Raw genomic sequence first — 12,961 nt, 5'->3', positions numbered from 1 at the left:
GCTTTCTTATGACCACTTTTTACATTTGTTGGGATATTGTTAATTTTGATTTGTTGAAAGTTTTTAATGAATTTTTTGAGAAAGGAATTATTGAAACTTGCACAAATGCTACATTTATATGTTTGATTCCAAATAAAGAGATTTTTTTAAGAACATGTGACTTTTGACCTATCTGTTTAGTTACTTATTTGTATAAAAGTTTGGCAAAAGTGTTATCTATGTCGTGGAGATTTGGTTTTGGGGGATTTCATTTCTCTTCTCAAGGTGCCTTCATTGAGGGGTGTTAAATTTTAGATGTTATTTCATTTATCAAAAAGTAAAATAAAATAAAATAATTTTAGATGTTATTTTGGTAGCTAATGAGGTGGTTGAGGAGTATAGATTACCTAAGAAGCATGAACACGTATATAGACATGGGACACATGATACGGTGATTTCAAAAAAATGGGGATACGGGCATGAACACGGCGGGGACACGACAATAAAAATTTTTTTTATATATTTTTGTTTCTTATGTAGGTTAATATTACATCCACAAACAATCAAAATTAACAAAAACTAAAACTAAGCTTATATTAAAAATTAAAAAAAATGAATTTATATTGACACTTATTGTTTATATCTTTTTTATGGATGATTTATTTAGTATTTAAATCTAAGCAAAAATGAATAAACATTCAACATCCAACATCCATTAAATGCACTAAAGAAAAAAAGGGGGGGGGGAACCATTTGGCGTGTCCCATGAAAAAAAAAATTAAATGGTGTGTCCTTGCCGTGTCGCCATGTCCAACATGGGTATGGCACTTATTTTGAACTGTCGGTGCTTCATAGCAAATTACAAACAATGAGAGTTATCTTTAAGACTGATTTTGAAAAAGCATGTGGATTGTTTTTTTTTTTTTTTGGATTTTTGTTTTTGGATTTTGTCATGCAAAAGAAATGATTTGGTGAGAGGAGGAGGAAGTGGATCAAGGGTTGTTTGTCCTCTAGTAGAGAGTTGATGTTTTGAGGAGGTTGGTTGATTGATCTTAGGAGATGGGTTTAATGGAGGGTTTTGTCATAGGTTGGGGTAGGATTTCAGTTTTTCACCTACAGTTTACAGATGATACTATATATAGCGACCCCGGTCTTTTCTCTTTAGATTATTGTATCCGGACTTGGGCTCCGTAGATCCTGTCATTATTTATTGGTTGTTGTTGTCCTTTAATCTCTTTGTATTTGAAGTATAGGTTGTGTTGGACGGGTCTGGTACAGGTTGGTTGAATTTTGATGTCAATAGGTGATGCCCAGATTTTGGCCTTCACGCTCGAGCGGAGGTTTTAACGCTCGAGCGGGCCCTTCGTTGTTGCTTCTCCGCTCGAGCGGGAGTTTTGACGCTCGAGCGGGATTTTCTATCTCCCAGTATTTTTGCTCAGCAGTTCTTCCGCTCGAGCGGTAGTTTTCACGCTCGAGCGTGATCCCTTGTTTTTGCTCCTCCGCTCGAGCGGGGAGTTTGACGCTCGAGCGGGTGCAGCGCCTGCAAAACTTCTGAAAGGGTGCAATCGACGCTCGAGCGGCTTTCTTCACGCTCGAGCATGATTCTGTGTCTTACGCTCGAGCGGGGCTTTCTACGCTCGAGCGTAGAGTCGACTACATCAGTCCGTGATTTCACTTTTCTGATCACTTTTTGACCTACTTTTCATCTCTTAACTTTTAAAAACCGCCCCTTGAGAGTTTCTCTCTCTACTCTTACCTTCTCTCCAAGATTTGATCTATTTCCGGTGGTCTTCTACCCTAGTTCCTTTGGAAGAAAGGTAGAGCTTCACGAGATCTTTCTTTTAATCTGAAAAAGAGAGGATTTGGAGCACTTTGGATTTTGGGTCATCATCTCCATCTTCTCTATTTTAGTTGTGATCTTCAAGGTAGGGATTTCCTACTCCAATTTATAAGTTTTGTTCTAAGTTTTGGTATATGGATATGTTGGGGTTACTTTGATAAGTTTGGGAGAAACCCTAGTTGTGTTAATTAATTAATTTGTATAATTAATTTAAGGGAATTGGGGAATTTGGTTAAATTTATGAAATTGGGAAAGTTATTGGTTAAATGGTGTAGTTGGATAATGTAAATCACTCGCCTATTGAATTGATGGTATATTTATTTCCAAATCTAGAAATGACTGTTGTGGGCTATCGGTGGAGGATAGTCATGCTTGTTGTAGACACTGCATGTGGATTAGGGATAACTGAAACTAATCATTGATTAAGTCATCAATATTGACTGCTGAATTAATACAGACATTATGTGTATTGATTGTGTGTTGTAAATGTTATGTGTATGCATACATTGTTTTGTGTGGGAGGAGATAGGGGATGTACTCCACGGTTTAGGGGAAGATAGGGGATGGACCTCTAAACCGGATTTTGTTTGGGAGGAGATAGGGGATGGACTCCATTAGCATCACTTTTATGTGTGCTTATTTTTATTGAAGTGTTTAATTGATACAGCACTAAAATGTGTATCAAACTGGAAGTATGAAGTGTTTTGATTTGAGCCTGAGTCTCAATTGTTTGTTGACATTGGAAGAATGTGAATATGATATATATAGTGCACTGTTGTAAGTTTGGCCAGGTTCTGAGCCAGATTGATAATGTTGGAAAGTAAAACGTGTTTTAGACATTAGTGTCATGAGACTGGATAGTAATGTAATTGATTATCTTGGTTAACCATCTATTAAATACTAATGCTTTATTCAATGCTTATATTTGGTTTAGTATATTTCTACTGGGCTGTGGCTCACCCTTATGGGAACATCATTTTCAGGTCCAGGTGATAAGCTACCTCCCAGGACTTAGCTTGGAAGGATTTGGATTTTGAAGACTAGCTTTAGTTGTTTGCTTTTATTTGATGAATAATCAAGCCTAGGGCTTTATTTGTATTTGAGTTAGAACTCATATTTTGTGTCCAAGTGATGGCTTGGAAAGATGTAAGCCCATAGGGCATTTAATTTGATGTTACATGTAATGTTTTTATTTAGTAATACTCTGATGAATGAATGAATAAATTGTTTTCTTTAAATAATGCATGTCAATGATATACATATAATGGGTTTATTTTGAGGGCGTTACACTATATTTTTTCACCTACAGTTTGTAGCATTTTTTAATTGTTGGTGGTCATAATATGTTTTTTTATGATTATGTTATATTTCCTGGTGGTGAACACTCCCATTCACACGATCATGATGTGGACCATGCTCATTCTCATGTTCATTTTGGACATGAGCATTCACATCCTCTTAAACATGCACTTCCTTAAAAGATCTTTCTGTTGGTTTGTCCGTTTTGGGTAAGTTGAGAAACATGCAACGTGCATATGTTATTTCTTAATCTCAGTCACGTGCTTTCTTGTTTTGGAATATATATGTATGCATTATGCACATTCAACAATTATCTCTGTTTTATGTATTCCTGTAATTTTACCTCTAATAATGTATAGAAAAAAAGTTACTTCTAATAATGTATAGAAAAAAGTTACTTTCTGTCACATTTGAAAATTAATAATTCTGAATAATAGATAATTATTAATGGTTAGCAAAGTGATAAACAAATTATAAATGCACATTTATTGATAATCCAAATGTGTCACTAGAGTACATTGGATCACATGAATGGTTCAAGGCTTGAACACACTGCTGATGGTTAAAAGAGTACAATTTCGTTGATTGAGGTAATGGTAGTCATTCTTTTGGAAGGAATATCACCTTAAGAATATGAAAGGGTTGATAGAGTAAATGCACAAAGTGAAATTGAGAAAAAGTGGCCCTAGTTAATATACGGGACTCAAGAAAAGTGACACAGTCTGCATTATAGGTAATGCTAGGGAACGAGGAAGACCAAACTAAACATGAGTTAAGATAGCAAGTGTTAAGCATGCGTTTGTTTTATCATTAAGGGTAGTTTAGTCATTGTTAGCCTCTAGGGTTTTACTTAATTTTCTTATATATATTTCTCTTGTAATCTTTCATTAATTAATTGAATAATACCATGGTTTAGTTTAAACCTAGTTTTCATGGTATCAAAGCCAGGTTTCAATCCTAGGACACAAGTTAATAACTTGTTGTTCAACTAAAATTATGTATCTTAATCAAATATGCAAACTAGGATTCATCTAGCCAACGCCAAGTAGTTGGTGAAGATTTGTGTAGTTGAGTTGATTTAATATATTTTTTCAGTTTGTGTGTTTCTTTAACCTTAAGGCAGTAATGTACTTAGAAAGTGGTTGTGCATAAACCACTTGTTGAATTGAACCACTTGATGTTAAGGTGATTGCTTGTAAGCATCTTCTCAACTACTTGTCACTAAAGTGGCTGTACTTGGCACTTGTTTGTCATTAAATGATTGCATGTAAGGCAGTTGTCACTTGCTTGTTATTGAGAGGCTCTATGTAGCCACTTTTCACGTACTTGTCATTGAGCTTGTTGGCTGTAAGCCACTTTTAAACTAATTTCCAGTCGTAGCCTTCTCCTAAGAAGCACGAACATTTCTAAGAAGGTGACGTATCTGTGTCGTGTCCGTGTCGGACACCGACACTCTTTTGGACACGTGTCCGACACTCTTCAAAACGTGTCCTATTTTTAAATTTTTTTTAAAGATCCAGACAGTCTTTAAACACTTGGAGGACACATATGTCAATCACTTAAATACACATGTCTATTGATTAGACACATGTGAAACTAATTTTAAGTTTGAACAAAACAACTGAAGATACAATAATAATACAAAAACCTTATAAATTTATAGGAATTATTGTCATATTGCATTTTTTATTATTTTTAAATGATATATTCATATATATAATATATAATAATATATAAAATTATATATTTCATGCGTGTCCTTCACGTGTCTTGTCCCGCATTTTTTGAAAATTAACGTGTCGGCGTGTTCGTGTCGTGTCGCGTGTCCGTGTCCGTGCTTCTTAGGCCTTCCCTATCATCATCACAAGAACAGTAAAAAGTTGAAGGATGACAATGACGATGATGACAAGATTCAGCAGCAGTCTTTCAATGAAAAGAATGAAAGAGTATCAAAAATGTCATCTCAAGGGAAGGTTTCTGACAAAGGGTCTGAAATGCAAAATCAGCCTGAATCTCTTCGGAAGGTAAGATGATTGTGATTTTTCCTGGCAGGTTATGATCAACTTTGAACTAGGTTGGTTTCTGGGTGTTTCTTCGTATGTGGACCTAGAATTATAGTCAGGCAGCAGCTGGGCTAGACTAGAATTGTTGTTGGTTTTTTTTTAAAGAGTTCTAGCCACAAATGTATACAAACACGTGCGACATATATCGATCTCTGATCTGTATCTGTTACATGCAAAAGAGATTATTTCTTCTTCATTCAAAATAATTTTTCCACAGTTCCTAATATCCTCATGATAGAATATTCTAATGGCATGAAATGAAATATGGTTTGTTGCTTTTCCTATTCTTAATTTTAGTTTTCTGTTTGTTCAAGATAAAAAATAATGATTCGGACCTCGATAAGTTACAAAGTTTTGTGGCAAAGAAAGTCAAAAACATTACACATTGAGAAACAAATGTATATATCTAGTGGGATTGTTCTGCTAGTGCCCAACAATTTCATATCAAATATGTTTTGTTGACTGAAATGTTATAACATTTGATGAAGTATCTTATTTCATATCGAATCTTACCTTTTTGGTTTGAGGAACCTGAATGGGATCATGATGTCACATGGTTCTAATGTGTTGGGTAATTCAAATCACGAGGGTGGTTCTCTTTTGACCAGGATATAACACTTTATCAATATTATCAAAATGCAAATATTTTCCATTAGACTTGTGGATTTTTTACCCTTTCAAGTATTCGGGAATGGTTGGGATTCCTTATATTTGAACAAAGCTTTATCATGTAAATTGGCAGGGCCTTCAAAATGCCCACTAGCTTACTTGGTAAGAAAAGTGGTAATATATCAAATGCTTGGATTCAAGGTTCCAACAAAGCTAGGACTGTCTTCACGCCCCATTGGCGCATGCCCCCTTTTATTTATTTATTATTGTTAAAATCATTACTGCAACTTCTTTGTTATTGAAGCTTACATTTGATCCTCACTTTTGCAGAAAAAAACTGGCAGTGGTGCTGGAAAAGATAACATTTCAGATGCTCCAAATGGCTCCACTCACCATGTAAAATCCGTGGTCGAAAAAGAACTTTCTCATTCTCCATCAAATCTTGTGTTTGGTTACCTTAACCTCTTCTCAGATGGTGTAGTATGTTTTCTTAATTTTTTTTATTTATATTATTATTTTTTAATTTAAATTTTCAATGGTAATGTTGTTTCTCTATGATTGGTGTTACTGTCCATGAATATAGATTTAATGGACACACACATGTAAGGGTTTTACAATTCTATAGGGAATTTTTTTTCATTTTTAATTGATGTATTTGACTGAAAACTGAGGCATTTCAATGTGACACAATTTTATTGATGGGATGGCTTTGGGAAGTGCTTTCCTCCTTTATGGATCAGTTGGTGGGTAGTCAAGAACTCTGTTTCTGCTTGAACATGAGCTTCCTCAAGAGGTTCGTTTATTCCTTTTGTTCCTTCATTTTCTATGGAGATTTTAATAAAGAATAATGACTATTTAATTTTATGTCATTATATTGATATCAATTTCAGATAATAAGTTCTTTAGCTAGTTAATTCTAAAGATTCGGAATGGATCTTCATACAGTACATCGTTGTATTTGCATATTATAAGTGCGTATATATCAGTAATTTTGTGTTGTCACTAAATTGTCTTCCCTGCTAAAATTCTTTTCACTCTTGGCTTGGCTTAAGGATGCAAGCATGCAAAGTGTCTTGTTTCCTATAAAAACATGTGAGTTGATGGGTTATTTTACTCCATAACTAACTGCATATATTCTACTAGGCTTGATACTGACTCTTATGTATTGCAGCATCTTCTAAAATTATATACTATGGGTAGAAGTGCAAAATTAATTAGACTTATTCAGTGAACGTTGTTTCTGGTTGTTACAATTTTTTATGGAAATTTCGCATGTGCTGCCCACAACCAATTTTCAGGCACATAATGGTCTGTTCAGCTGTCTCTTTCTCTACCCTACACAATGATTGTTTCTTTCTCCCCAATAACCCAGCACAAACCATCTCCACCTTCCATCATCAATGCCGGCTATCTACACCATGCACACCACCTTTTTCCATCACTGCTGGCAATCACCACCATCTTCCACCCTCCCAAACCACCACTTCTGCCACCCAAGCCCTCTTCCGCTGAAACCCCTCCACCGCCATTGCCACTAACTACCATCAGCTACCATCAACCACTCTGTCAACCATCGCCAAAACCCCCTTTTTGCCACCCAAACTTTCTTCCACCAGCCTGAAACCCACCTCATCAACATCATCCAACAATCGCCTAGCAATAATAATAATAATAATAAAATAATCATTTAACAATCTCAACCCTCCCCACTACCATCTCCATTAGTCACCATCAACAACCATCCCAACCACTAGCAAAGTCTCCCTCTACTACCCCCATTACTATGAAACACCTCATCTGCCAAATCACCCCCTTTCAACCACAGCAAACCTGCCTTTCTGCAAACCACTCCGTTTGTCAAATCAATTTTACCCTCCACCACAAATCAAAGAAAAAGAAAAGAGGGAAGATAAAGTGAATGGGTCAGAGGAAGGTGGGGAAAGGAGAGGAAGGAGATCGACTGAGATTGCCTTTTCCATTGTCATTGAAGATCTTTGCCTCTGCTAGAAAGATAGATTGCTACCTCTTCATCGCCATTGCTGCACCGTGCTCCTCCTTTGTTGCATTCATCCTCAACACCCCTTTTCCATTGCCTAAAGCCCCCTTCCCCTTTGCCTTCCCTTACGCCCACCAACTGCTTCCTCTCTCTCTCTCTCTCTCTCTCTCTCTTTTTATATATATAATATTAGTTTTGAGCAAGTTAATTAAGTGTACCAGGTTCTAAATGTAACTCATTATGCCCCTAAATGAAATTACCAAAAATCCTTAAACCATACAACCATCTTCTACCCTGGCTAGCTGGTGCCACCAGCAGCTCCGATAGCCACCCGAGCCCCCTCCCTCTCCAACTCCCCTCCCCACCCTCTCCAACTCCACCTGCCACCCCCCAGTCGCTCCCCACGCTCCATGCCCCCTCTCTAGCCCACTCCGGCGATCGGCCCATCCTTTTTTCCTCCCCTAAATGCCATTGCCGCCAGCCACACCCACCCTAGAGCTCTTCCTTGTCCTTGCTCCCTTCCCCTTCATTTGAAATTATAGAGCACCATCACCAAAAAAATGATAGTGGTTTAGATGTATACCACTAAACAAATAGTGGTGGTTAGGACACAAACCACCTAACCAAATTTATGGAGATCGCATCGGGTGGTGGCAGTCATGTCGACTGGTGGGGAAGGAAATTGAGAGGGGAGGTGGGGTTTAGGGGTATAGTTTGACGGGTAAGGAAGGGAGCTAGCGTCGGGCTGGAAGGAGGGAAAGGCAAGCCACTGCGCATTGTGGGGAGAGACGGGGAGATGTTGCTGGAGATGATGAGGCGGTGGTGGTGGTGTGGAGGGGTTAGGATGGATAGGGGTAAAGTTGGTGTTAACTAGGGTGCTCAAAGAAAAAGAACAAAATTTGAATTCAGGAATTAGGATGGTCAAAGAAATAAGATGTCCAACCACAAATTTGAGGTGCATTTAGAGATACCAAAGCCTAACTCACAAAATTGGATGGGGTATGGGCGAATGGGCTATTTTACCCTTGAAAACATGACGTGTGTTGTTCACGTGTGAAATTTCACTGAAATTGTAATGGCCATTTTCAATTGGACTCAGTTGACAAAAAACTTGAAAGTAAGGTGCAAAATCAAGTGAATTGAAATTACATGACCAAAATGACACATGAGGTAAAGTATAAGGGCTATTAGTGCAATTTTTCGTTATTTTTATGTATATACATCAAAAGTGCAGAATGAATTGGACTTGGTACATGTGTGTAGTTCATGATGTTTACCCAGAAGGATATTCATAGTGTGATCAACATGATATTAGACACTTCATAGTATTAGTCCATATGTTAACTGTGTGAGTGATTTTCTGATCACACTGCCCGTTTAGTAATCAGCTAGAGAGCACCGGCAGAATAGATGGCTTCAGCTAACCTGTAACAGAAAGAAAAGGCTCCGGCGGTGGCTCTTCCACCCGGGGGCACTTCGACGATCAAGTCAGTATATCTCTCAAAGATAATCAAGTGCTAAACTCACTACTCAAAGCATAAAATTGCGTACCTTAGACCCACAGGGGTGCCTCTCTTTTATAATTTACTTAATCCTAATCCCACCAGAAGCCTGACTTCCATGGACTCCAATTTAGTACTTACTTTGGACTCTTCAAGAGATAAAGATAAACTCTCTAAGAGCTTTATCCTTATCTTAGCTAAGTTTCCTCTTCATTCTAGGACTCTTGTCCTTTATCTCTTATCCGCTTATCTCAGATTCTGATATCTTCGGAGATAACCTCGGCTTGATCGAGATCACCTCGGCGTTATGACCCTGATACGTAACACCTCGGCTGACACGTCGGCGTCACCTTGCCACGTGTCGGTACTCAAAAATATATCTCCACAACTGCCCCCTAGGTTCTATTACCTCGGCATTCTGAGGTAATGGAACCTATATCATTCCGTTTTTCCGGTACGTCGGTTTTCAGTATCTCAACCGAGATCATTATTTTGGCCGATGTCCTTTTATTGAAGAACAAGAATTTCAAGAACCCTTCCACGCGTATGAGTTATCATACACCATAATTCAACCGTTTTTAATCACGCGTTTCTTTCTTACTGGCTCGTGCCTGTGACGCGCCCATAAGTCATCTCTTTCTCACGTGCGCCGTCTGACGTATGCGCTCTTCTAGGCGTATTGATTACTTTTTTGTTGCCATTTTCATTTTTGACAAAATCTTTACCCCTTTCTTCATTTTTCCACTTTTGCATCTGATTTCTCTTGCTTTTCCTCTCTCTAAACTCTCTCTTTCGAATCCACCATTGCTCAAGCTCCAAGCTCTGCAATTGTCTTCCGTTCTTCCTTTCTGTGAAGCTTTCACTACTCTGTTACTCCTGCAACCTTTGTCTGACTTCGGCAATCTTCACACCGGCTTCACTCTTTTTTGGTAAGCTACTGTTCCTTTCGTTTTCAATTCTGTTAATATTCTTCATTACCTGTTGCCTTTACTGCATCTATTGAAACTTTTAATTTGCGATTCATACACCTGAATGTGTTGATTTCGCTTTTTGCTTATGCCCTAAATACATGTACTGTTCATAGTTCTTCTTGCACGCCTTGCCACTGTTCTTGGCCTTCAACCCTTTGTATTCTTCATGTTCTTGATAGTCCATCTCTGTTCTTGATTCTGAAACTTTGTATTTGTTTTCTATTTTTTGTATCTTTTCCAGATCTGTGCCTTTGATCTTCATCTTCATAGCTTTAGGTTTGGGATTTGTTTGTAGAACCCACATTTTTAGGGCAAAACTGAAACATCCCTTTCAAATTTCTTCATCAACTAAAACCTAGGTTTTTTGCCGAGGTCCCAATAACCCTATTTGAACCATCTTCTTATTGAAACCCAATACCTTTAGTTATCCCGATATCATGGGTATGTGGGAATCGGGTAAACACCCCCTCTAAGCCAGAATTTTTTAGGCAAGAGTTCGAAATCCCAACCGATGTCAATCTGAGGTTGGCTGGGGATGATGACTCCATCATGCCTACCGAAAACTCCATGCCCTTCCCTGTGGTTGCCTTTATCGAGTGTGGACTCCGGTTTCCACTTAACATCCTTTTTCGTGAGATTCTTCATTACTACAAGTTGAATCCCATGCAACTGGCCATTAACTCTTATTGAGTGATCTACGGCATTATTGCCTTAGCTAAACAGGAAAACGTTAGGATCACCCTAGTCGATATCCAGTTCTGCTATACCATGTGTGCCCTTAATTTGAAAGAAAAAGGCTACATTTATTACCTTAAGCCGAGGTCTACAGAATTCAAAATCGTAGCCAACCTCCCAGACTCCAACAAGGGGGCTGGAGATGACTATTTCATTACCTTGGGAAATTGGGAGTTTGCTCTAGACGAAGACGTCCATCTCTACCCTCTTCCTCGTTCAGTTTTAGAGGGCAAGGGTAAGAGCCCAATATTCAGCTTTGCCTGTTTTCTTTTGAAGTCTTTGATACTTTGTCTGTTTCTGACGTCTGTTCTCCTTGCAGCTGTTTGTCAGCCATCGAAAAATTTTTGTCAATCCTTTGTTCCCAGTAAGGATTTGAAGAAACTTCTGGACTTGCCAATCCACAAAAGAAAGGCACCTCTGCTCCTTAATTTTATCCCAACTTATAAGTCAACCTTGCCCGACGTCCCTAAGAGGAAGAAGAAAAGCCTCTCTCCACCTTCTGCTACAACTCCATTGACTGCATCCACATCATGAATAGATCAAGGATCAATATCTGATCCAGCTGATCAGCCATCAACCTCGGCTCCATATTTGGTCCCGATATCAGAACGAAAACGTCGGTGACGACTTGTCCTTACTGCCGAGATGGGCCACCCAAAACCAGTTACAAAAGATCTCCTAGCCAGCATTCCATCATCTGTTGACGATCAACCTGCACAAACCCTTCCTCCACCGAAGCCAAAAAGAATAAAAAATGCTCAACCAAAGGCCAAGGTAGCTCAGGTTGAGTCTGAAGACACTCCGCCTATTTCAAAGTTGGCTGAGAGTAATAAATCTCAGCCTTCTGCTGGGAAGAGGCGCTCTGAGTCTCAACCATCAGAATCCCAACAACCAAAAAAGCCGAGGTCTTCTTCCGCAACAACTTCGGGATCAAAAAAACCCGATGCCCCCTGGGCCCCCATAATTACTTTGGAAGACAAGCCTGTCATGGCAAGTGATAGTGTCGATGATATAAACGTCGGCGTCGCACTCAGTACCGCCTTGCTTATTCCAGGCGACCTGGAGCGAAACGCCCAGTATAGTGAATATGAGAACTATGCTCTAATGCTTCAGCACTCTGTTCAGGTAAATGTTTTCTATTTGGTATTTTTCCTCTTTCCTTTCCTTTTATTTTATATTTTGAGTATTCTCTAACACCTCTGTTTTCTTTCAGGCCATCCAGCATGCCCACTCATTTTCAATGCAGTCTTTTGAGAATCGGGAAAGGCTTGTTGAGATGAAGAGGGAGTTCTCTTCCCTCTAAAAGACCAACAAAGGTCTTCAATCGAAGATGAAAAAGCTGGAGGACCAAGCCGAGGCTGCAATAAAAGCCCAAACCAATGCCGAAGAGAAGGCTGAGGCCGCTGAAGCCATCAGGAAAGTGGCTGAGTCTCAAAAGAGAGAAGCAGAAGAAAAAATGGCCCAGGCTGAAAAGAGCTTCAGGAGGCTCTGGCCACCAAGGACGCCGAAATAAAAGAAGCGATGAAATGGCATATGCCCAAGGCATGGTCGACGTCACTGATGCTTACGAACAGCAAGTGAAGGAGGCATGCAACAAGGGTTTTACCCTTGGTTGGATGTCCCTTCTGAAAAAACTTAACGTCCCAGAGGACTCGCCATTAAGAAAACCTGATGCCATTCCTCTGCTATTTCCTCCAATTCAACCTCCAAATCAAGACGTCGGCAAATCCGAATCCGAGGAAAATGATGAGGAGGAGGATCAGGCCTTGGTGAGAACATCCAAGGATACTGATGGGACCAAATCCCCTCCTCAGAATAAGCAAGTCCTAGACTTGACTCAAGATAAGGAAGGTGATGAGGTTCCCATAGAAGTTGTTCCCGAGAATGCACCAGCCAACATCTCCTCTTCGGACAAGAATGTTGAAAAAACTCTGTAAGAAATTGATGCCGAGATAGCGGCGGATAAG

The sequence above is a fragment of the Camellia sinensis genome, chromosome 11, assembly GCF_055761805.1.
Source record: "Camellia sinensis isolate YWXY chromosome 11, ASM5576180v1, whole genome shotgun sequence".
NCBI lineage: Eukaryota > Viridiplantae > Streptophyta > Magnoliopsida > Ericales > Theaceae > Camellia > Camellia sinensis.
Note: the sequence above shows the minus strand (reverse complement) of the source record.